The sequence below is a fragment of the Heptranchias perlo genome, unplaced genomic scaffold, assembly GCF_035084215.1.
Source record: "Heptranchias perlo isolate sHepPer1 unplaced genomic scaffold, sHepPer1.hap1 HAP1_SCAFFOLD_463, whole genome shotgun sequence".
In the NCBI taxonomy this organism is placed as follows: domain Eukaryota; kingdom Metazoa; phylum Chordata; class Chondrichthyes; order Hexanchiformes; family Hexanchidae; genus Heptranchias; species Heptranchias perlo.
In genome coordinates this window covers 58,742-81,469 of record NW_027139477.1, presented here as the reverse complement: position 1 = coordinate 81,469, position 22,728 = coordinate 58,742, and the positions used below count along the sequence as shown (strand labels likewise).

Genomic DNA, 22,728 nt, shown 5'->3' with positions numbered 1-22,728 from the left:
GCTCCCTGACCGATCACCATTTCTCCATCATTTATAGACGCTCCCCGACCGATCACCATTTCTCCTTGATTTACAGACTTTCCCTGACCGATCACCATTTCTCCTTCATTTACAGACGTTCCCTGACTGATCAACATTTCTCCCTCATTTATAGACGCTCCCCAACCGATCACCAATTCTCCTTCATTTTCAGACGCTCCCTGACCGATCACCATTTCTCCTTCATTTCCAGACTTTCCCTGACTGATCACCATTTCTCCTTCATTTACAAACGATCCCTGACCGATCAACAATTCTCCTTCATTTACAGACTTTCCCTGACCGATCACCAATTCTCCTTCATTTACAGACGCCCCCTGACCGATCACCATTTCTCCTTCATTTACAGACGCTCCCTGACTGATCAACATTTCTCCTTCATTTCCAGACTTTCCCTGACCGATCACCATTTCTCCTTCATTTACAGACTTTCCCTGACCGATCAACATTTCTCCTTCATTTACAGACTTTCCCTGACCGATCAACATTTCTCCTTCATTTACAGACTTTCCCTGACCGATCACCATTTCTCCTTCATTTACAGACGCTCCCTGACTGATCAACATTTCTCCCTCATTTATAGACGCTCCCCAACCGATCACCAATTCTCCTTCATTTTCAGACGCTCCCTGACCGATCACCATTTCTCCTTCATTTACAGACGCTCGCCGACTGATCACCATTTCTCCTTCATTTATAGAGGCTCCCTGACCGATCACCATTTCTCCTTCATTTACAGACTTTCCCTGACCGATCTCCATTTCTCCTTCATTTACAGACTTTCCCTGACCGATCACCATTTCAACTTCATTTACAGACTTTCCCTGACCGATCACCATTTCTCCTTCATTTATAGATGCTCCCCGACTGATCACCATTTCTCCTTCATTTACAGACGCTCCCTGAGTGATCACCATTTCTCCTTCATTTATAGATGCTCCCTGACCGATCACCATTTCTCCTTCATTTACAGATGCTCCCTGACCGATCACCATTTCTCCTTCATTTACAGACGCTCCCTGACCGATCACCGTTTCTCCATCATTCACATACGCTCCCTGAGTGATCACCATTTCTCCTTCATTTACAGATGCTCTCTGACCGATCAACATTTCTCCTTCATTTACAGACTTTCCCTGACCGATCACCATTTCTCCTTCATTTACAGACGCTCCCTGACTGATCAACATTTCTCCCTCATTTATAGACGCTCCCCAACCGATCACCAATTCTCCTTCATTTTCAGACGCTCCCTGACCGATCACCATTTCTCCTTCATTTCCAGACTTTCCCTGACCGATCACCATTTCTCCTTCATTTACAGACGTTCCCTGACCGACCTCCATTTCTCCTTCATTTACAGACTTTCCCTGACCGATCACCATTTCCCCTTCATTTACAGACGCTCCCTGACCGATCACCATTTCTCCTTCATTTACAGACGCTCCCTGACCGATCCCCATTTCCCCTTCATTTCCCGGCGGGTAGTGAGGGGGGGATAATGTTCACTGTTTTATATTCGGGTCTGGGGCCGCACTCGGGGTTTGTAAAGCCTGAGCCTGGGCCTGAGCCCGGACCCGGGCCCCGGGGTTTATTGAGCCTCTTGCTCCGATCCTCTGACCTGCACCGAACGCGCTCCTCCCGCAGCCTCGACTGGCCGCGCATGCTCAGGACACACTGACCGATAATGAGGCACTACTGCGCCTGCGCTCTGGACTCCACTGATTCAGATAGGGCACAATCTGAACCGCGCTGCATGCTGGGTGCTGCAGCCGCCATTGATGATCTTAATATAAGGCCGAAAAACAAAGACATTGGAAGCAGGGCGAGCGCTTTTGGACCAAGGAAAATAAAATAAACTGAAAGCCCAGCCCTTCGTGCCATTTAAACCGGCACAAACACACAGCATAGAAGCCCCCCCCCCACTTTGGTGAACTCCAGATAATATTTTTTTCATTTACTTTTATTAATTTCGTTTTATTAATTGTTGCAACTGACGGGTTCAATTAATGTTTATTTTCCAACTGCACCACAGGACCGTCAGTTTCACCATTAACCCCGCCCTGGTGATCAAGGAGATATCCGGACCAATTGGAGCAGCAGGAATTTATCGGAATTTCCAGTAATGAGTGGGGTGCCGCAGCGATCAGTGCTGGGGCCTCAACTATTTACAATATATATTCATGGCTTGGATGAAGGAACAGGGTGTCTTGTGGCCAAATTTGTTGATGATACAAAGAAAGGTGGAAAAGCAAGTTGCGATAAGGACACAACTTGTCTGTAAAGAGATATTGACAGGTTAAGCGGATGGGCAAAAAATTGGTGGATGGAATATAATGTGGGAAAATGTGAAGTCATCCACTTTGGGAGGAAAAATAAAAAAGCAAAATATTATTTGAATGGAGAAATACTACAAAACGCTGCCGTACAGAGGGACCTTGGTGTCCTCGTACATGAAATATAAAAAGTCAACATACAACTGCAGCAGGTAATCCGGAAGACATACGGAATATTAGCCTTTATTTCCAGCAGGATGGAGTATAAAAGCAGGGAAGTCATGCTACAACTGTACAGGGTGCTGGTGAGACCACATCTGGAGTACTGCGTACAGTTCTGGTGACCTTATTTAAGGAAGGTCATACTTGCATTGGAGGCAGTTCAGAGAAGGTTCACGAGGTTGATTCCGGCGATGGAAGGGTTGTCTTATAAGGAAAGATTGAACAGGTTTGGTCCATAATTATTGGAGTTCAGAAGAATGAGAGGAGATCTTATTGAAACATACAAGATTCTGAGGGGACTTGACAGGGTAGATGCTGAGAGGATGTTACCCCTCATGGGGGAATCTAAAACTAGGGGGCATAGTCTCAGAATAAGGGGTTGCCCTTTTAAGACGGACATGAGGAGGAATTTCTTCTCCCAGAGGGTTGTGAATCTTTGGAATTCTTTACCCCAAAAAGCTGTGGAGGCTGAGTCATTGAAGACATTCAAGGCTGAGTTCGAAAAAAAATTTGATTCGCAAGGGCGTCAAAGGATATGGGGAAAGGGCGGGAAAGTGGAGTTGAGGTAAACATCAGATCAGCCATGATCTCATGAAATGGTGGAGCAGGCTCGAGGGGCCGAATGGCCGACTCCTGCTCCGATCTCTGATGATCTTATGGTCTTATGGTAAATTGACTGGAGGGATGAGAGAACAGTTGGTCCTCCAACCAATCGGAGTGTGAGAGGGGCGGGAGTTGCGGCACCGAATGGGCGGGTCTGAGCCCAGATTTCCCTCATTGACTGAAGCATCATTTAAAAAAAATAATTTATCTTAAGCTCCAGGAGAAAACACGACCTTTCTGTTGTGGCTTGAAACAGATGAAACCAGATGAGATGGAGCAAACATTTCAACATTTGTTGGAAAAACACATTAATTAAGAATAGCCAACATGGATTATTTGAGATAACTCGAGTATACTGATAAAGGGAATGTAGTGGATGTTGTGCAGATGGATTGTGAAAATGTGTTTGATAAGATGCCGGACAGGAGGCTTGTTGATAAAATTAATACCCACGGTATTAAAAAGAATGGGGCAGTGTGGATAGGAAGTTGTGTAAAGGGCAGAAAACAGAGAGTAGTGGTTAATGGATGTTCTTCAGACTGGAGGGATGTGAACAGTGGTGTCCCCCAGGGTCAGTGTTGGGACCATTGCTCTTCTCAATATAGAGAATGATCTCAGCTTGGGTATGTGGGACACAAGGTGAAAATCTCTAGATGACGCCAACATTGGCAGCGTGGGGAACTGGGAAGAGGAGTCAGTGACTTCATTGTGACGTCCACGGGTTAGTAAATGGGCCAGGTGAAATTTAATGCAGAGAAATGTGACGTTTTGCATTTTGAGAGGAATAAAAATGAGATGAAATGTAAACTAAATGGTCAAAGTTTAAAAGTAGACGAGCAGAGAGACTGTTAATTAGACTCATAGAATCAAAGAAATTGATGGCACAGAAAGAGGCCATTCGGCCCATCGTGTCTGTGCCGGCCGAAAAAGAGCTATCCAGCTTAATCCCACTTTCCAGCTCTTGGCCCGTAGCCTTGTAGCTTCCGGCAGTTCAAGTATTCTTCAAATGTGATGAGGGTGTCCGCCTCAACCACCCTTTCAGGCAGTCAGTTCCAGACCCCACAACCCTTGGGTGAAATAATTTCTCCTCAGTTCCCCACTAAACCTTCTACCAATCACTTTAAATCTATGCCCCTGGTTATTAACCTCTCTGCTAAGAGAAGTGGGTCCTTCCAATCCACGCTATCTGGGACCCTGATAATTTTGTTCACCTCAATTAAATCTGCCTTCAGTCTCCTCTGTTCCAAAGAAAACAACCCCAGCCTATCCAATCTTTCCTCATAGCTAAAATTCTACAGTCCAGGCAACATCCTTGTAAATCTTTCTTGCCTTGTGTATAAAATGTCTGCTATTTGAAAGTCGTGACATTGATCAAAGTCCACGTTAAGTTTTCGTGCCATTTGTGTCATGATTTGGAGAAGATCTGCTGCCTGACACTTTCAATATTGCCGACCTTTAACTGTAGCTCACAGTGTCTGAACAGTCACTGTTATCATTGACCTTTTATGTATCTCCTTGAGCTCCATCTCCTTAACAGCACAAGCTGATCACAGCAATGTTTTCTTCAAATGGAATCCCAATGTGAGAAAATGCAAAATTTCAAAGTGAAGCATCACATGCAGGATTGGAAGGAGAGTGTGAGTGGAGATAATGGGCTTGGATCAGTGATCTCTTGAGCATTAAGACATTCATTATCTGAAAGAAGCACGGAGATGAGATTTTTGTCTATATTTATCAATATAGAAAAGAAGCAGGGCGTTGAGATACTTTTGTCCATTCATCCTGCCATCTACAAAATCCATCACCTCTCAATGCCCAGCATCTTTCGTTCCAACTCCTTGCTCTACAGGGAAGTCTTGGTTTCATTAATTCTCCGTGTTTTCAGCAAACATCTCATTCACCTCGCAGATCTGGCCGTGTCTTCTACTTATAAGTCATCCCATCGTGTTGACATCATGTTAGCAACTCAAGATAAGCTGCTTTATGTTGATGGAATTAATTCGAGTCAGTTTTCTAGATCAATATGTCGAGGAATCTACAAGGGAACAGGCTATTTTGATCTAGTATTGTGTAATGAAACAGGGTTAATTGGTAATCTTATAGTAAATGATCCTCTGGGGAAGAATGATCATAATATGGTAGAATTTGATATTGAGTTTGAAAGTTTGAGAGTGATGTCATTAAGTCGGAAACTAGGGTCTTAAATTTAAACAAAACCAATAACGTAGTTATGAGGATTGAGTTGGCTAAGGTAGTTTGGGAAATTAGATTTAAAAATATGATGATAGATAAGCAATGGCGAACATTTAAAGAAATAATTTATAATTCCTTAACAAAATTACATTCCTTTGAGGGTTAAAAACTCCACTGGAAAAGTGGTCCAACCTTGGTTAATTGGAGAGATTAATGATATTTTAGGTTAAAAGAGGCTTATAATGTTGCCAAAAAGAACAGTAAGCCTGAGGATTAGGAGAGTTTTAGAAATCAGCAAAGGATGATCAAGAAATTGATAAATATGTATAAAGGAAGAGATTAGCGAAAGTAAACATGGGTCCCTTGGAGACAGAGACAGGAGAATTTATAATGGAGAATAAGGAAATGGCAGAGACGTTAAACAAGTATTTTGTATCTGTCTTCACAGTAGAAGACACTAAAATCATACCAGAAGTATTGGGGAACCAAGGTTTTAATGAGAGTGAGGAACCTAAAGCAATTAAGATTAGTAAATAAAAAGTACTGGAGAAATTAATGGGACTAAAAGCTGACAAATTCATTGGCCCTGATGGCCTACATCCTAGGGTTTTAAAAGAGGTCGCTGCAGAGACAGTGGATGCATTGGTTTTATCTTCCACAGTTCCCATGATTCTAGAAAGTTCCCCATGGATTGGAAGGTACCAAATGTAACCCCTCTATTCAAGAAAGGAGGGAGAGAGAAAAGAGGGAACTACAGGCCCTTTAGCCTGACAATAGTAGGAGGGAAATTGCGGGAATCTATTACTAGGGGCGTGGTCACAGGGCACTTAGAAAATCATAATATGGTTAGGCACATGCAACAAGTTTTATGAAAGAGAAATCGTGTTTGACAACTCCACAAGAGGTTTTGAGGGTTTAGATAGCAGGGTAGATAAGGGAGAACCAGTGGATATAGAATATTTGGATTTTCAAAAGGCATTCGATAAGGTGCCACACAAAAGTTTGTTAAACAAGATTAGGGTTCATGGGATTGTGGGTAATATATTAGCATGGATTGGGGATTGGTTGACGGACAGAAAACAGAAAGTCGGAATAAACAGTTCATTTTGGGGTTGGCAGGTTGTAACTAGTGGGGTGCCGTGAAGATCAGTGCTTGGGCCTCAAATATTTACAATCTATATTAATGATTTAGATGAAGGGACCGAGTGTAATGTATCCAAGTTTGCTGACGATACAAAACTAGGTGGGAAAGTAAGCTGTGAGGAGGATGCAAAGAGGATGCAAAGTGAAACAGACAGGATAAGTGAGTGGGCTAGAAGTTGGCAAATGAAGTATAAAGTGGGGAAATGTGAGATTATTCACTTTGGTAGGAAGAATAGAAAAGCAGAATATCTTTTAAACGGTGAGAGACTACGAAATGTTGGAATTCAGAGGGATTTGTGTGTCCTTGTACACGGATCACAGAAAGTTAACATGCAGGTACAACAAGCAATTAGGAAAACAAATGGTGTGTTGGCCTTTATTGCGAGGTGGTTGGAGTACAAGGATAAGGAAGTCTTGCTGTAATTATATAGGGCTTTGGTGAGACCGCATCTGGAGTACTGTGTACAGTTTTGATCTCCTTACCTGGGAATGATACACTTGCCTTAGAGTGGGTGCAACAAAGGTTGACTGGATTGATTCCTGGGATGAGAGGTTTGTCCTGTGAGGAGAGATTGAGCAGAATGGGCCGATATTCTCTGGTGTTTACAATGATGAGGTGATCTCATTGAAACATATAAAATTCTTAGAGGGCTTGACAGGGTAGATGCTGGGATGCTGTTTCCCCTCGCTGGAGAGTCTAGAACTAAAGGTTATAATCTCAAGATAAGGGGCCAGCCATTTAGTTCAGAGATTTCTTTGCTGAGAGGGTTGTGAACCATTGGAATTCTCTACCCCTGAGGGCTGTGGATGCTGAGCCATTGAATAGATTCAAAACTGATGTAGATAGAATTTTGGACACGAAGGAACTCAAGGGATATGGGGATAGGTCGGGAAAGTGGAGTTGAGGTCGAAGATCAGCGTTATCAAATGGCGGAGCAGGCTTGAGGGACTGAATGGCCAACTCTTGCTCCTTTCGCTGATGTTGGTCCGCTGGAAAAGCAGAACTTGCCAGCTGTTTTAAAACTTTTAGCCTGAACAGGGACTTGAACCCTGGACCCTCAGATCACTACCTGTTTTAAAAGTCTGATGCTCTACCGACTGAGCTATCCAGGCTCGTTGTTTGATTGGTTTCCATCATACAGATTCATGGTGGGACTCAGAATTATCCCTGTCAATGTCGAATTTGGGGGAGTATCTCTTTTCTACAATTTTCAGCAACGTGTTGAGGAGAATCCTTGTTTCTGTTGAACATGATGTAAGAAACATGGACAGTGAACTCGTGAGTTTACAATTCTTCCTGTTTGTACAAAATTTCTTGTCATTCGTTAGCAGCAATTTAAAAAATACACTTTACCCAATGGCTCAAAAGCTGAACTTGTCCCACACGGGAGCTGGGAAAGGCCTCTCGACATTTCAGCCGATCAACAATTGAAAGCTGAATAATTTCACCCGTTACACCGTGACACCAGGCAGCAGATTTGCCTCCCGAATTTTCCCTACACGACACTTCAAACCGATGAATCTCTGCTTCACGGAAAGAAGAATTGTGTGTTTGGTTCTTTAGATTTAAAGATGTCGTGCCGGCCGCTTTACCATTTCAGCTCTCGCCAATCGCCCCCTCTCCCTCCTATAAACAAATAAACTCTCACCTGCTATTGCAAGACGGGAGGTCAGAGGAGCCTCAGTGCCCACATGGGGACATGAAGAAGTCGATGTGTTATGGAACCGGTTGTACCTTGAACTCCAGTCAAAATGTTTAGAAGGTTCAACTACTTTAGATGGTGCTGGAGCTCACAACCCCAGCATTTCCCGAGTGTATAATTATTGTAGAAATAACGCGCGCTGACCGATTGCTCCACTGGAGCCGCGCACGGTCTGTGTCCCCAGTGCTCCCATCAAACAGCTTCATCCTCGGTCTCTCAATTATCACTTCCTGATCTTTCCCACACAGAAGCCTCCAACCAAGAGGCGATTCGTTAAACATCCGCAGTGACCTTTAAAAGCCGTGGAATCTGAAACAAAACCCCAGACGATAAGAACTTTTAATTATATTATTATTAACTTAAGGACAATTATTTTCATGCTACTTTGAGGATTTGGGGAAATTGGGAGCTGAAATTATGAAACTCTCTCTGGGCTGTCGGTGATTGGAGAGATGGGCGTTATTTCATTTGAAAACCGAGGCTCGGAACTTCCTGATGGAGAAGTGTGAGAGAAGATTGTGGTTAGTGGCAGTTGCCAGGGAGATCGAGAGGAGAGGGAGAAAAGTCAAAGTCACAGCTGTGACAGCTCAAGTGCTCCGCTTATCTGTAATATTTAGACAGTAATATAAAATACAGGACAAACCAGTTTGGTATCGGTTATCAAAAATACTAAAAGTCCCGGGTTCAAAGGCGGATTTGTGAAGAGGGAACGGATTTAACCGCCAGACCGAAATCATTCCCCATGAATCTGAAGCGTCTTGGGGAAAACGGCAGTGCGAACTGTTCTGTTCGTGTCATGACTTGAAAGACCCTCCAATTACTGACAGTATCTTTGAACGAGTTGTGCAGTAAAACCGCGATAGAAGCCGCTTTGCATTCGTCAAACGTGCAGGTGACGATATTGGGGGTGATCAGGGTCGATTTTAATTATTTGAATTCTCTCCATGTGACCCGGAGATTGACGGCAGAATCGAGTTTTTCCTGTCAGTCCTGAATTGAAGGGAAAAGCGCAACAAGCAGGTCAGAGAAATGAAGAGCAGAAAATGTGGATGAAACTTGCACGAGTGAAAATCCCTGTATGTTGGAAGACTCAGTCCCCAGTGGTGGAGAGGATTGGGATTTCAAGCTGTCTCACAGCTCACACACACACCATTGGCTCATTTAATCACCTTCAACAACTCGAATACATCAACACTTAATCTTCTATACACAAGGAAATACCAACCTTTTCTCTGTAACTTGTCTGCATAATTTAACCATTTTAGCCCCGGTATCATTCTGGTGAATCTGCGCTGCACCCCCTCCAAGGCCAATATATCCTCCCTGAGGTGTGGGGCCGAGAACTGAATGCAGGACTCGAAATGTGGTCTCAGCAGAGTTTATATAACTGGAACATAACTTCCACCCCTTTGAATTCCAGCTCCTTGAGATAAAGGCCAACATTCCATTGGCCTTTTGAATTATTTTTTGTAACTGTCCACTGACATTCAGTGATTTCTGTACTTGGACCCGTAAACATCTTTCCTCCCCCACAGTTCCCAGCTTCTCACCAGTTAGAACATATTCTGATCTGTCTTGCTTAGGTCCAAAGTTCACACTTCCACACATTGAAAGTTTGAACAGACTGGGGCTCTTTTCCATAGGAAATAGAAGACTGAGGGGTGACCTGATGTGGGACTTTAAGGTTATGCCAGGGTTTGCTCGGTCAGATGTCGATAAGGTGTTTGCAATTTTGGCGGTGAGGACTCCAAAACCTTTTTTTATATTCGTTCGTGGAATGTGGTCGTCGCTGGCGAGGCCGGCATTTATTGCCCATCCTTAATTGCACTTGAGAAGGTGGTGGTGAGCCGCCTTCTTGAACTGCTGCAGTCCACGTGGTGAAGGTTCTCCCACAGTGCTGTTCGGAAGGGAGTTCCAGGATTTTGACCCAGCGACGATGAAGGAACGGCGATATATTTCCAAGTCGGGATGGTGTGTGACTTGGAGGGGAACGTGCAGGTGGTGTTGTTCCCATGTGTCTGCTGCTCTTGTCCTTCTCGGTGGTAGAAGTCGCGGGTTTGGGAGGTGCTGTCGAAGAAGCCTTGGCGAGTTGCTGCAGTGCATCCTGTGGATGGTACACACACTGTGCACCGGAGGTGAAGGGAGTGCATCTTTCGGGTGGTGGACGGGATGCCAATAAAGCGGGCTGCTTCTTCCCTGATGGTGTCGAGCTTCTTGAGTGTTGTTGGAACTGCACTCATCAAGGCAGGTGGGGAATATTCCATCACACTCCTGACTTGTGCCTCGTAGATGGTGGAAAGGCTTTGGGGAGTCAGGAGGTGAGTCACTCGCCGCAGAATACCCAGCCTCTGACCTGCTCTCGTAGCCACAGTATTTATATGACTGGTCCAGTTAAGTTTCTGGTCAATGGTGACCCCCAGTATGTTCATGGTGCGGGATTCAGCGATGGTAATGCCGTTGAATGTCAAGGGGAAGTGGTTAGACTCTCTCTTGTTGGAGATGGTCATTGCCTGGCACTTATCTGGCGCGAATGTTACTTGCCACTTATGAGCCCAAGCCTGGATGTTGTCCAGGTCTTGCTGCATGCGGGCTCAGACTGCTTCATTATCTGAGGGGTTGCGAATGGAACTGAACACTATGCAATCATCAGCGAACATCCCCATTTCTGACCTTATGATGGAGGGAAGGTCATTGATGAAGCAGCTGAAGATAGTTGGGCCTAGGACACTGCCCTCAGGAACTCCTGCAGCAATGTCCTGGGGCTGAGATGATTGGCCTCCAACAACCACTCCCATCTTCCTTTGTGCTAGGTATGACTCCAGCCACTGGAGAGTTTTCCCCCTGATTCCCATTGACTTCAATTTTACTAGGGCTCCTTGGTGCCACACTCGGTCAAATGCTGCCTTGATGTCAAGGGCAGTCACTCTCACCTCACCTCTGGAATTCAGCTCTTTTGTCCATGTTTGGACCAAGGCTGTAATGATGTCTGGAGCCGAGTGGTCCTAGCGGAACCCAAAGTGAGCATCGGTGAGCAGGTTATTGGTGAGTAAGTGCCGCTTGAAAGCACTGTCGACGGCACCTTCCATCACTTTGCTGATGATTGAGAGCAGACTGATGGGGCGTTAATTGGCCGGATTGGATTTGTCCTGCTTTTTGTGGACTGGACATACCTGGGCAATTTTCCACATTGTCGGGTAGATGCCAGTGTTGCAGCTGTTATGGAACAGCTTGGCTGGAGGCGCAGCTTGTTCTGGAGCACAAGTCTTCAGCACTACAGCTGGGATAGCCTTTGCTGTATCCAGTGCACTCAGCCGTTTCTTGATGTCACGTGGAGTGAATCGAATTGGCTGAACACTGGCTTCTGTGATGGTGGGGATATCGGGAGGAGGCCGAGATGGATCATCCACTCGGCACTTCTGGCTGAAGATGGTTGCAAACGCTTCAGCCTTGTCTTTTGCACTCACGTGCTGGACTCCGCCATCATTGAGGATGGGGATTTTTGCAGAGCTTCCTCCTACCGTTAGTTGTTTAATTGTCCACCACCATTCACGACTGGATGTGGCAGGACTGCAGAGCTTTGATCTGATCCGTTGGTTGTGGAATCGCTTAACTCTGTCTGTAGCCTGTTGCTTCCGCTGTTTAGCACGCATGTATTCCTGAGTTGTAGCTTCACCAGGTTGGCACCTCATTTTTAGGTACGCCTGGTGCTGCTCCTGGCATGCTCTTCTACACTCCTCATTGAACCAGGGTTGATCCCCTGGCTTGTTGGTAATGGTAGAGTGAGGAATATGCTGGTCCATGAGTTGCCACAGTTTTGCCCATTCACCTAATCTATCAATATCACTTTGTAATTTTATGTTTTCATCTACACTGCTCACAATGCCAGCAATCTTTTTGTCATCGGCAAACTTAGATATGAGACATTCTATGCCTTCATCTGAGTCGTTAAAAAATATTGTGAATAATTGAGGCCCCAAGACAAATCCCCGCGGGTCACCACTAGTCACATCCTGCCAATGTGAGTACCTACCCATTCTCCCTACTCTCTGTTGCCTTTCGCTCAGCCTACTACCTAACCAAGTCCGTACTTTTCCCTCGATTCCATGGGCTTCTATCTTAGCTAACATTCTCTTATGTGGGACCTTATCAAATGCCTCTGGAAGTCCATATAAATAACATCCATTGACATTCCCCTGTCCACTACTTTAGTCACTTTTTCTGGAGGTCATCCACTTTGGATCAAAAAAGGATAGATCAGGGTACTTTCTAAATGGTGAGAAGCTGGGAACTGTGGAGGGCCAGAGAGATTTAGGGGTCCGTGTAAAGAAATCACTTCAAACTAGTATCGGTAAAAAAAAACGATGATTGGGATGTTCGTAACGGCTGGTCAGCTGACTTGCTTAAAACACACCATAATGTTATAATCGTGGGTTTGATTCCTGTATGGGCTGTTAAGGGGCTTTATTTTGGGTTTTCGGAACTTTTAAAACCCAAGCTTCACAAACAGATTCACAGACAAATTCATGGGGACAGTTTTTTGAATAACATCCATTGTAACTTTACCCCTGGGCCGGAGAAACACGTCTTTCTTTTGATTTGTCTTTCTCCGGTTTGCAGAGAAATGTTTAACTCGCGGCCTGTTCCCATTAATGATCATCAGCAGCAACAGACAGACAGAGCGGGTCTGACCTCCCCGAGATGTGGAGAAGGCATCAATTCAGGACAAATGCATCAAATCAAATGTTCACCCGGCACCGAGAGAAACAAAACCAAGAGAAAGAGGCAGAAGGTAACAGAGAAATAAAAACCAAATACAGACGATAGAAATATTTCCCATTCTTGATGTCTCTCTAATCCATCCCCAATCCTTCAGTGGCGGGGATCAAATTTCTCTGTCAATAAATGCGAGAATGGACCCAAAGAAAAATAAACTAAATAACCAAAAACTGCCGAACCCGGGATTAAACCAAGGACCTTTAGATCTTCAGTCCAATGCAATTCCAACTGAGTATTTGGACCCCAGAGCAAATGCAACTTTGCGCCATTGTCTTCCAAGAAAATATAACCCCTCCGAAGCCCTGCTCCTGTTCATTACCGCACTTCATAGATAAACATCGCACTCATATATAAACACCCACAGTTCATATATAAACATCGCACTCATATATACAATCCCACAGTTCATATATAAACATCACACTCATATATACACACCCACAGTTCATATATAAACATCACACTGATATATACACACCCACAGTTCATATATAAACATCACACTCATATATACACACCCACAGTTCATATATAAACATCGCACTCATATATACACACACAGTTCATATATAAACATCGCACTCATATATACACACCCACAGTTCATATATAAACATCACACTCATATATACACACCCACAGTTCATATATAAACATCACACTCATATATACACACCCACAGTTCATATATAAACATCGCACTCATATATACACACACAGTTCATATATAAACATCGCACTCATATATACAATCCCACAGTTCATATATAAACATCACACTGATATATACACACCCACAGTTCATATATAAACATCACACTCATATATACACACCCACAGTTCATATATAAACATCGCACTCATATATACACACACAGTTCATATATAAACATCGCACTCATATATACACACCCACAGTTCATATATAAACATCGCACTCATATATACACACCCACAGTTCATATATAAATATCGCACTCATATATACACACCCACAGTTCATATATAAACATCGCACTCATATATACACACCCACAGTTCATATATAAACATCGCACTCATATAGACACACACAGTTCATATACAAACATCGCACTCATATATACACACCCACAGTTCATATATAAATATCGCACTCATATATACACACCCACAGTTCATATATAAACATCGCACACATATATACCCACCCACAGTTCATATTTTAACATCGCACACATATATATACACCCACAGTTCATATATAAACATCGCACACATATATACACACCCACAGTTCATATTTTAACATCGCACTCATATATACACACCCACAGTTCATATATAAACATCGCACTCATATATACACACCCACAGTTCATATATAAACATCGCACACATATATACACACCCACAGTTCATATTTTAACATCGCACTCATATATACACACCCACAGTTCATATATAAACATCGCACTCATATATACACACCCACAGTTCATATATAAACATCGCACACATATATACACACCCACAGTTCATATATAAACATCGCACTCATATATACACACCCACAGTTTATGAAACAACAGCGCACTCATACTTACACTCCGAGTTTATAGGAGGGAGATTGGTTCCGACCGCCGCTTGGGCTCTCGGAGTGGGAGAGGCGGAAGCAGCATGGGCCGTACAAACTGTGGATCTCATTCTGAATACAAGCCGATAGATCATCCTGTGAAATTACATCGTACTTGGGTATGAGGAAGGGCAATGGGCTCTGAGAAGGGTTCAGGGAGTCTAATGGCTTCTTAGTGGCGATCCGGTGGAGCAAGGGGATCCCAGAGAGGGGAAGAGAATATTAGAGCGTATCAGAGAGTGTAAGGGGATCTTAGAGAGGCGAAGGGACTGTCAGAGTGTATCAGAGAGCGTAAGGGGATCTTAGAGAGGGGAAGGGAGTGTCAGAGGGTATCAGAGAGCGTAAGAGGATCTTAGAGAGGGGAAGGGAGTGTCAGAGGGTATCAGAGAGCGTAAGTGGGCTCAGAGAGGGGAAGGGAGTGTCAGAGGGTATCAGAGAGCGTAAGTGGATCTCAGAGAAGGGAAGGGATTGTCAGAGAGTATCACAGAGTGTAAGGGGATCTCAGAGAAGGGAAGGGATTGTCAGAGAGTATCACAGAGTGTAAGGGGATCTCAGAGAAGGGAAGGGATTGTCAGAGAGTATCACAGAGTGTAAGGGGATCTCAGAGAGGGGAAGGGATTGTCAGAGAGTATCACAGAGTGTAAGGGGATCTCAGAGAGGGGAAGGGATTGTCAGAGGGTATCAGAGAGTGTAAGGGGATCTCAGAGAAGGGAAGGGATTGTCAGAGGGTATCAGAGAGCGTAAGAGGACTCAGGGCGTAACAGTGGGTAAGGAGCATTTTGCGGGTATCAGAGAGTGTAAAGGGCGCTGACAAGGTTCAAAAAGGATAATGGACTCTCGGACCATATCGGAGAAGATGAGGAGCTCGGGAGAATCAAATAAGGCAAGGGGGTCTCCGGAGGTATCAGAGAGGCGAATGGATCCAGAGTTGTCATTTTCCAAACCTGACATTTTGAAGGCATCAACACATTTAATAACAGCAAAAAATGAAGCCGGTTGAACCGATAATCTGTCCGTGTCCCATGTGGAGGGAATGAGAAGATCGAATCGGGAGGGACTGGATATTTGGCAACGCTCACGGTTTCCTTTCACACAGCTCAGTGTTGTGTCTGTTAATGTAACTGGATTTCTTGAACTGGAGATAAGAGGTCGCACTTTGGACCTTTTATCACCCAGTTTGAGAAATAAAACACGAAACGCCCAGCGTGGGGCTCGAACCCACAACCCTGAGATTAAGAGTCTCATGCTCTACCGACTGAGCGAGCCAGGCCAGCTTCAATATCTTTTCCCATCCTATTATTGTAGAGAGGCAGCTGTTGATTTTGCTGCAGGGGTTCAGTTTGTCTGACAATCCCAGCGTCGTTCCTTCTGTGCACTCGCTTTTCATTCTGGAGTCAGTCTGATGCCTTTTACCCGTCCTCCAGTACCGCGCTGAGCAGGAGAGGAACATCGAGACAGGAGAGGGCCACTCAGCCCCTCTTTCTGCTGTCCCATTCAATTAGATCATGAGGTGGTCTGTAACTCAACTCGATTTCCCCGCATTGGAAACATATCCCTTGGGACCCGAACCGAAAAAAGATCTGTCAATATCAGTCTTGTAAATTTGAATTGAGCCTCAATCCACATCCTTTTGGCCGAGAGAGTTCCAGCTTTCGGCCGTATTTTGTTTGCGAAAGTGATTCCTGATTTCTCGCCTCATTAATCGAGCACTAATTTCAAGATTAACCCCCTCATTATGCATTCCGCCAACAGAGAGAGAGGAAAAAAGGCCGCCTTAAGCGGAGATTGAACAAAGGATCTGTGGATTTTAATTCTAACGCTCCCCCATCTGAGCTATTTCTGTATTCTGTACATGCAATGTTTTATTTTTCTTTGAAAATCACATAAACGTAGATGCGATTTCCCTCTCGGTGAACAGAGTGCTTCGGAGTAATGAGAGCGAACAAACCGTGGATCTGATCCTTAACACAGACTGGTAGATCCACATGTGGAATTAAATCGCACTTGGGTAGCAGAGAGGTTAATGGCTCCTGATAATAAATCAGGGAGTCTAAGGGTTTATTAGTGTGGATCCGGTGGGGCAACGGGATCCCAGAGGCTGTAAGGGAATCAAAGGGCTTCTCAGGGGTTATCAAGGGGTGTGAGGCTATGAGGTATCAAAGAGTTTACGGCACTCTCAGAAGTTATCAGAGAGGGCAAGGGACTGCCAGATGTTATCAGAGAGGGCAAGGGACTGCCAGATGTTATCAGAGAGGGCAAGGGACTGCCAGATGTTATCAGAGAGGGCAAGAGACTGCCAGATGTTATCATAGAGGGCAAGGGACTGTCAGATGTTATCAGGGAGCGTCAGGGTGTGCCAGTGGGTAAGGGGCACTCCGAGCGTATCAGAGAATGGAAAGGGCACGGAGGAGGTATCAAGATAACAGAGAGGGAGAGAAAACGCTCCTGAAACCCGGGACTGAACCCTTTAGATCTTCAGTCTGACTGAGTTATTTCGGTGTTCTGGACATCCCGGAAATTCACTCGAAGGTCTGTTAGAATCGCAACAAAACTCTTCCCACAATCGCAGCCTCTAAACCTCCACCCAGGACTTTCAATGGTGCAACTTTGATGAACTTCTGCTACTTTTTAATTTGTTCTCAGCAGTAACTGTTCACATCCTTTATCTGGCCCATGACATGGCATCTAGAAGAAAATGTCGATTGCAGCTTCACTGAAGCGGGGGACGCTTTGCACTCGTAAAAAAATCATACGCGAAAGAGACGGTTTGAGCGAGGTGACACCAGGCCAGAGCAAAGGTCAGTTAATGTTTGCCGAGTGGCGAGAGGGAGAATTTGGAACTTCTGTGCGGTTGCACTGTGACTTTCACAGATCTGCTTGGAGCGATATTCCCTTGAATTCATCACCTACAGGGACAATTTGATTCTCAGTTCCGGTTTTCTCCTGGTGCGTTTCTGAGATATAAAAAAATGAATGGATGATATCAACCTGAAACTCGTCACGGACACGCTACAGACTCAAAGCTCAGCACAACTCCAATCTGTTTCAGTTGGAAATTGTTTCCCAGGGATGGACAGTAATGCGCTGTCTGAGGCTGCATTCGCTGCTTTCCGCCGGCAGCGGGTGATTGGAGAAAGCGGGGCCGGACAATGTCGCTGCTGTCACGGCCTCACTCACTCGGGGAGCTGGGGAAGCAGCGGAAAAACTGTTGGGTTTGATGCTGCGTCAAAAATGCGGCTTCGAACTGCTTTTGTTAACTGAGGCAGCGCTGCAGGATCCTTTAATGATCTCTCACAAATAAACTGAAACCTGTCGGAAGGTGAATAATATTTCACTTTAATCGTGAGCCCTCCTTTTGAACCTTGTCTGTCAAGAAGTATTTCGATCACCTTCAAGCCATTCTCGGTTTTTTGGATATTGTTCAGATACCTGTTATCCAGCGGCAGGTGGAATATCAGCCGCGCTCAGCTGGCAATGTTTACGGTACATTTTTCTGTGAACAGAACACACATTCGAAACCTGGAAATGCGAAACAACGAATTTTAAGGTAAAAGCTCCCTATTGTCCCCGGGTGGGCTCGAACCACCAACCGTTACAGTTAATAACCAAACGCGCTAACCAATTGCACCACAGTGGCCTTCTTGAGCCATTAATTCACCGAGCTAACGTTTCAGCTTGCAGCAATCAATGTCACAACTGTCTTACCATAAGTTTACTTTTCCAAAATAAAGGGTGTGCAGTTTGCACGAGTGAAAATCGGTGCCGTCTTCTTTCTGAACATCAAACTCCCCTTGCCCCTAAATGCCTGTATGTTGGAAGACTCGGTCCCCCAGTCGGAGAGAGGATTGATTTTTCGAGCTGTGATTCACCATTCTCTATTCCAGTATTGCAGAAAATGAGATGAGATGAAATGAGCAGGTCCAACGAGTAGGTCTGTGACACGACACGGTGTCTACAAAGTTGTCTCTTGCACTTACAGTAAAGCGGACGGCAGTTTTCACTATTAAACCAGTAACTATGATGTTAAGAAAGTATGTGGCCGAGAAAGACTTGATTTCAGCGCGGTGACACTGGGCCAGAGTAAAGTTCAGTTAATGCGATTGCCGAGTGGCGAGAGGGTGGATTTGGAACTCCTGTGCGGCTGCGCTGCGCATTGTCCAGATCTGCTTGGAGCGATATTCACTTCAATTCTTCACTGACAGGGACAGTTTGATTCTAAGTTTCTTTTCTCTGGTGCTTGGTGAGATTTCAAAAATAAAGGCGACCCGTGCTCACCCCAAACTCGTCACTTACACGCTGACAGATACAAGGCCGTCACACTCTTCACCAGTGAGATGAAAGCGGAGAGCGATTTCACGGTCGAATACAATGGGGAACAAAACTCAATCAATGAAAGTGCAGATCATTGAGGGGCCTTTAAAGTCCTGATTGTTTGAACTGAACTTCTTCCCAAAGCGTTTGAGAGTCACGTGGGGCGATTTGGGGACTTCTTTTCCCTCTTTGCAAAATCTTCAACCACAGTTCAAGATCAAAAGTCGAGGGCAGAATGAGACGCCTTCCTGAAAATTGGGAACCAGAGAAGCAGATTTGAGTGCAAGGTTCTGTTTATTGAGAAAAAGCAGATGAAACATTCATTCCGGAACGATCCAGAATCCGATCAGCTCGAAAAGCAACTGTTACCCCGTGATTTGAACACTCAGCCTTCTGGTGGCGGAATAAATAATGTAGATAGAAGCAGGAAGTTGAAAAGTCGGAATTGATAAATTAGGTGAGTGGGTAGAACTGGGGCAAATAGAGTTCAATGTGGGGGAGAGCGAGGTCATCCACTTTAAATCTAAGAAAGATAAATCAGAGTATTTTCTAAATGGTGAGAAACTAGGAACTGTGGAGGAGCAGAGAGATTTAGGAGTCCATGTACAGAAACCGCTACCAACCAGCGTACAGGAACAAAAATTAATTAAACAGCCGAATGTGCCGTTCGGACAGCCGGTCAGTTCATTTGCATCGAGTTTACCGCAATATCATGATCACGGATTCGATTCTTGTCATTTGCTTTCTCATTTTTAGCCCATCCAGTATCTTAACTATATCTTCCTTTACCGAGAATCTGGCAGCATCTTCTTCCTTGGTAAAGAACAATGCGAAGGACTCATTTAGTCCCTCTGCCATGCCCACTGCCTCCGTGAGTCGATCTCCTTTATGGTCCCTAATCGTCCCTGCCCCTCCTCTTACTACCCGTTTATTGTTAACATGTCTGTAGAAGACTTTTTGATTCCCTTTTATGTTTCCCGCTTCATCTTACTCTCTATCTCTCTTACTATCCAGGGAGCTCTGACCTTAGTTGCCCGACTTTTCTACCTCGTTGGAATGTACCTTCTCTATACCCGAATCATCTTTTCAAAATGCGCCCACTGTCCAATTATAGTTTTGCCTGACAATCTTTAATTCCAATTTACCGGGGCCAGATCTGTTCTCATCCCACTGAAATTGACCCTCCTCCAATTGAGTACATTTACTTTAGAGTGGACAGAGTCCATTTCCATAGCTATTCTAATCCTTATGATACTGATCGCTGCTCCCTAAATGCTCCCCCACTGACACTTGCTCCACTTGGCCCGCCTCATTCCCTTGCACCAAGTCCAGCAATGCCTCCTTCCTCAGTGGGCCAGAAACGTACTGGTCGAGAAAGTTACCCTGAACACATTTCAAAAATTCTTCCCCTTCTTTGCGCATTATATTATTGTTATCCCAGTCTATATGAGGATAGTTGAAATCACCTGTTATCACTACTCTATGGCTTTTGCACCTCTCTGTAATTTCCCTGCAAATTTGCTCCTCCATATCGGTCCCACCAGCTGGTGGCCCAGAGAATACACCCAGGAGTGTAATCGGACCTTTATTGTTCCTTAACTCGAACTCAGTACCCAGGAGAAATTCCCTCGTTCCTGGGAACTTTGTATTAAGCAGAAGTTAGCAGCAAAACGTGTTCGTGGTGGGACTGCGAAATGTTTGAACAGCCGGCACCCTGAAAAACAGAGCTCCAAGTATCGGTTTAAATAAAGTCCTGAAATAACAGAGCGGCGGGCAGATGAGGATTGAATTAAATCCCAATTCACTGAATCTAAACAAGGTTTAAATAAGTGAATCTGTCAGGAGTGGGATTCCTGATCCTGTGTGTGAGCTGAAACTGGATCGGTCCCGTTCTGTAAAGACTGAATGGCAGGCGGCTCCCAGACAGGGCTCAGGCCGGGACTGGCAGCTCTCCGCTGGGAACGGCTGGATTGGAGAGCGGGGCTCCTGCGGTGTTGCTGCTGCTGCTTCCGCCTCTTCGAGTCCCTGTGGCGGTCGGTACCGATGCCCCTCCTGTGGATCCGGCTCCAGGTGGGCGCTGTGGATCTCGTGGCGCAACGGTAGCGCGTCTGACTCCAGATCAGAAGGACGCGTGTTCGAATCACGTCGGGGTCATTGCATTTTCACAACGTTTCAGTGTCACTCTGTCATATCGCAGGGCAGTCTTTCAGGGATGGTCTGTTCACTGTGTGTAAAATAATATTTATCACAGAATGAACGCACCACAGAAGGAGGCCATTCGACCCATCAATCCCTTACCTGCCTTTTGTAAGACCAATCCCATTAGTCCCATTCCCCGGCCCTTTCCCCGGGGCCCTGCATTTTCCCCTTCAAGTATTTATCAAATTCCTTTTTGAAAGCCACGATTGAATCTGCTTCCACCGCCCTTTCAGGCAGCGCATTCCAGATCATAACTATTCGCTGCGTAAAAAAGATTTTCCTCATGTCGCCTTTGGTTCTTTTGCCAATCACCTCAAATCTGTGTCCTCTGGTTCTCGACACTTCCGCCAATGGGAACAGCTTCTCTTTATTAACTTTATCTGAACCCTCCATGACTTTGAACACTTCTATCAAATCTCCTCTGAACCTTCTCTGCTCGAAGGAGAACAACCCCAGCACGGGGGAAATGCGGTCAATTAGCTCCAATTTATTTATTTGGGCATGAAACAAAATGTGAAAGACCGGCGAGGCGTTGTGCGAACGGAGCTCACTGCTTTCAGACAATAAATCCAATCACTGCGTGGGCGCTGGGTTCAAATCTCACCACTGATAGAATTTCTGGCAATGTTCATTTTGACCTGTTCGCAGAAAACCCGATTGTCGTGCGATGGAGCAGAGGATGTGAAAGAAGCTGAAAGTGGAAGTGCAGATATTAGTTTCATCACAGTGACTGGACACGTTTCCACAGGTTTGGGCCTCTCACCTTAATATTCTTTCCAGCAGAGTGGGACAGGTGATCAGAGTGACCGGGCTCCAGCGGCGCAATCGGTCAGTGCGCGGTCCTTATCTGACAGGACAGGGTCGGGAAATACCGAGGTTGTTAATTCGAGTCTCACCGAGATCAAACCATCCTTTTGCTTGTAAACATTTCGACCGGAGTTGAAGGTATAATTAGTTTGTTCCAAAATGCATCTTATTTGAATTGCCATGTGGTTCCTCCGGACTGCGCTGTTGCAATAGCAGATGAGATGTTCAGTATTACCTGTTCACAGGAGGGACGCTGCGGTTTTGGAGACACAAACTATGATTTTGATCCATCTACAAATCGTGGGATTTAACTGGAGTTTTAAACCAGCGCCTTAGACCGCTCAGCCAGGATACTTTCCATCCGACACGTCAGGAGCTAGTTTTACAGGAATAGAATTACTGCAAGCAAGAATTCTACCCCTCCAGCACCAATGCTCACACGGCAGCAGGATGCATGTGTCCAGTGAGAAACCTGTCTGAAGGAACATTCAGTCTGACAGAGCCGGAAGTCCAGCAGATTGACTTTCGGTCTGAGCAGATGATGAGTCTCCTCCTTGAGAGAGTTTCTCCAATCCAGCTCAGAGTGGATTTAGAATCATAAATCCGGGTGTGACTGGAGCCACTTGTGTAAGATGAAGTGCAGGGGGCAGTTTCCCGTCCTTGACGGACATTCATGATCCGGTTGCAGTTTTGCTGCAAAATTTCACTTCCCAGCTCCCGATCCGTGAACTAAAATCCAACTCTGGTGGGACTCGAACCCACAACCTTTGAATGTCTCCGCCAACCACGAAGTAGAAGTCCAACACGCTATCCATTGCGCCACAGAGTCGGTGATGGAATT

The 22,728-nt window shown here is 45.1% G+C and overlaps 4 non-coding genes across 4 annotated transcripts; 1 reads left to right on the top strand and 3 right to left on the bottom strand.

Moving 5' to 3' along the window:
* Window positions 1-7,504: 7,504 nt before the first annotated feature.
* trnak-uuu (transfer RNA lysine (anticodon UUU)) lies at window positions 7,505-7,589 on the bottom strand. The gene is given in 2 exon segments: window positions 7,505-7,540; window positions 7,553-7,589. It is a non-coding gene; the product is annotated as a tRNA-Lys (tRNA).
* Window positions 7,590-15,767: 8,178 nt separating this feature from the next.
* Window positions 15,768-15,840, bottom strand: trnak-cuu (transfer RNA lysine (anticodon CUU)). The gene has a single exon. It is a non-coding gene; the product is annotated as a tRNA-Lys (tRNA).
* Window positions 15,841-20,963: 5,123 nt separating this feature from the next.
* trnaw-cca (transfer RNA tryptophan (anticodon CCA)) lies at window positions 20,964-21,035 on the top strand. The gene has a single exon. It is a non-coding gene; the product is annotated as a tRNA-Trp (tRNA).
* A 1,589-nt stretch (window positions 21,036-22,624) lies between these two features.
* Window positions 22,625-22,716, bottom strand: trnar-ucu (transfer RNA arginine (anticodon UCU)). The gene is given in 2 exon segments: window positions 22,625-22,660; window positions 22,680-22,716. It is a non-coding gene; the product is annotated as a tRNA-Arg (tRNA).
* Window positions 22,717-22,728: the final 12 nt, after the last annotated feature.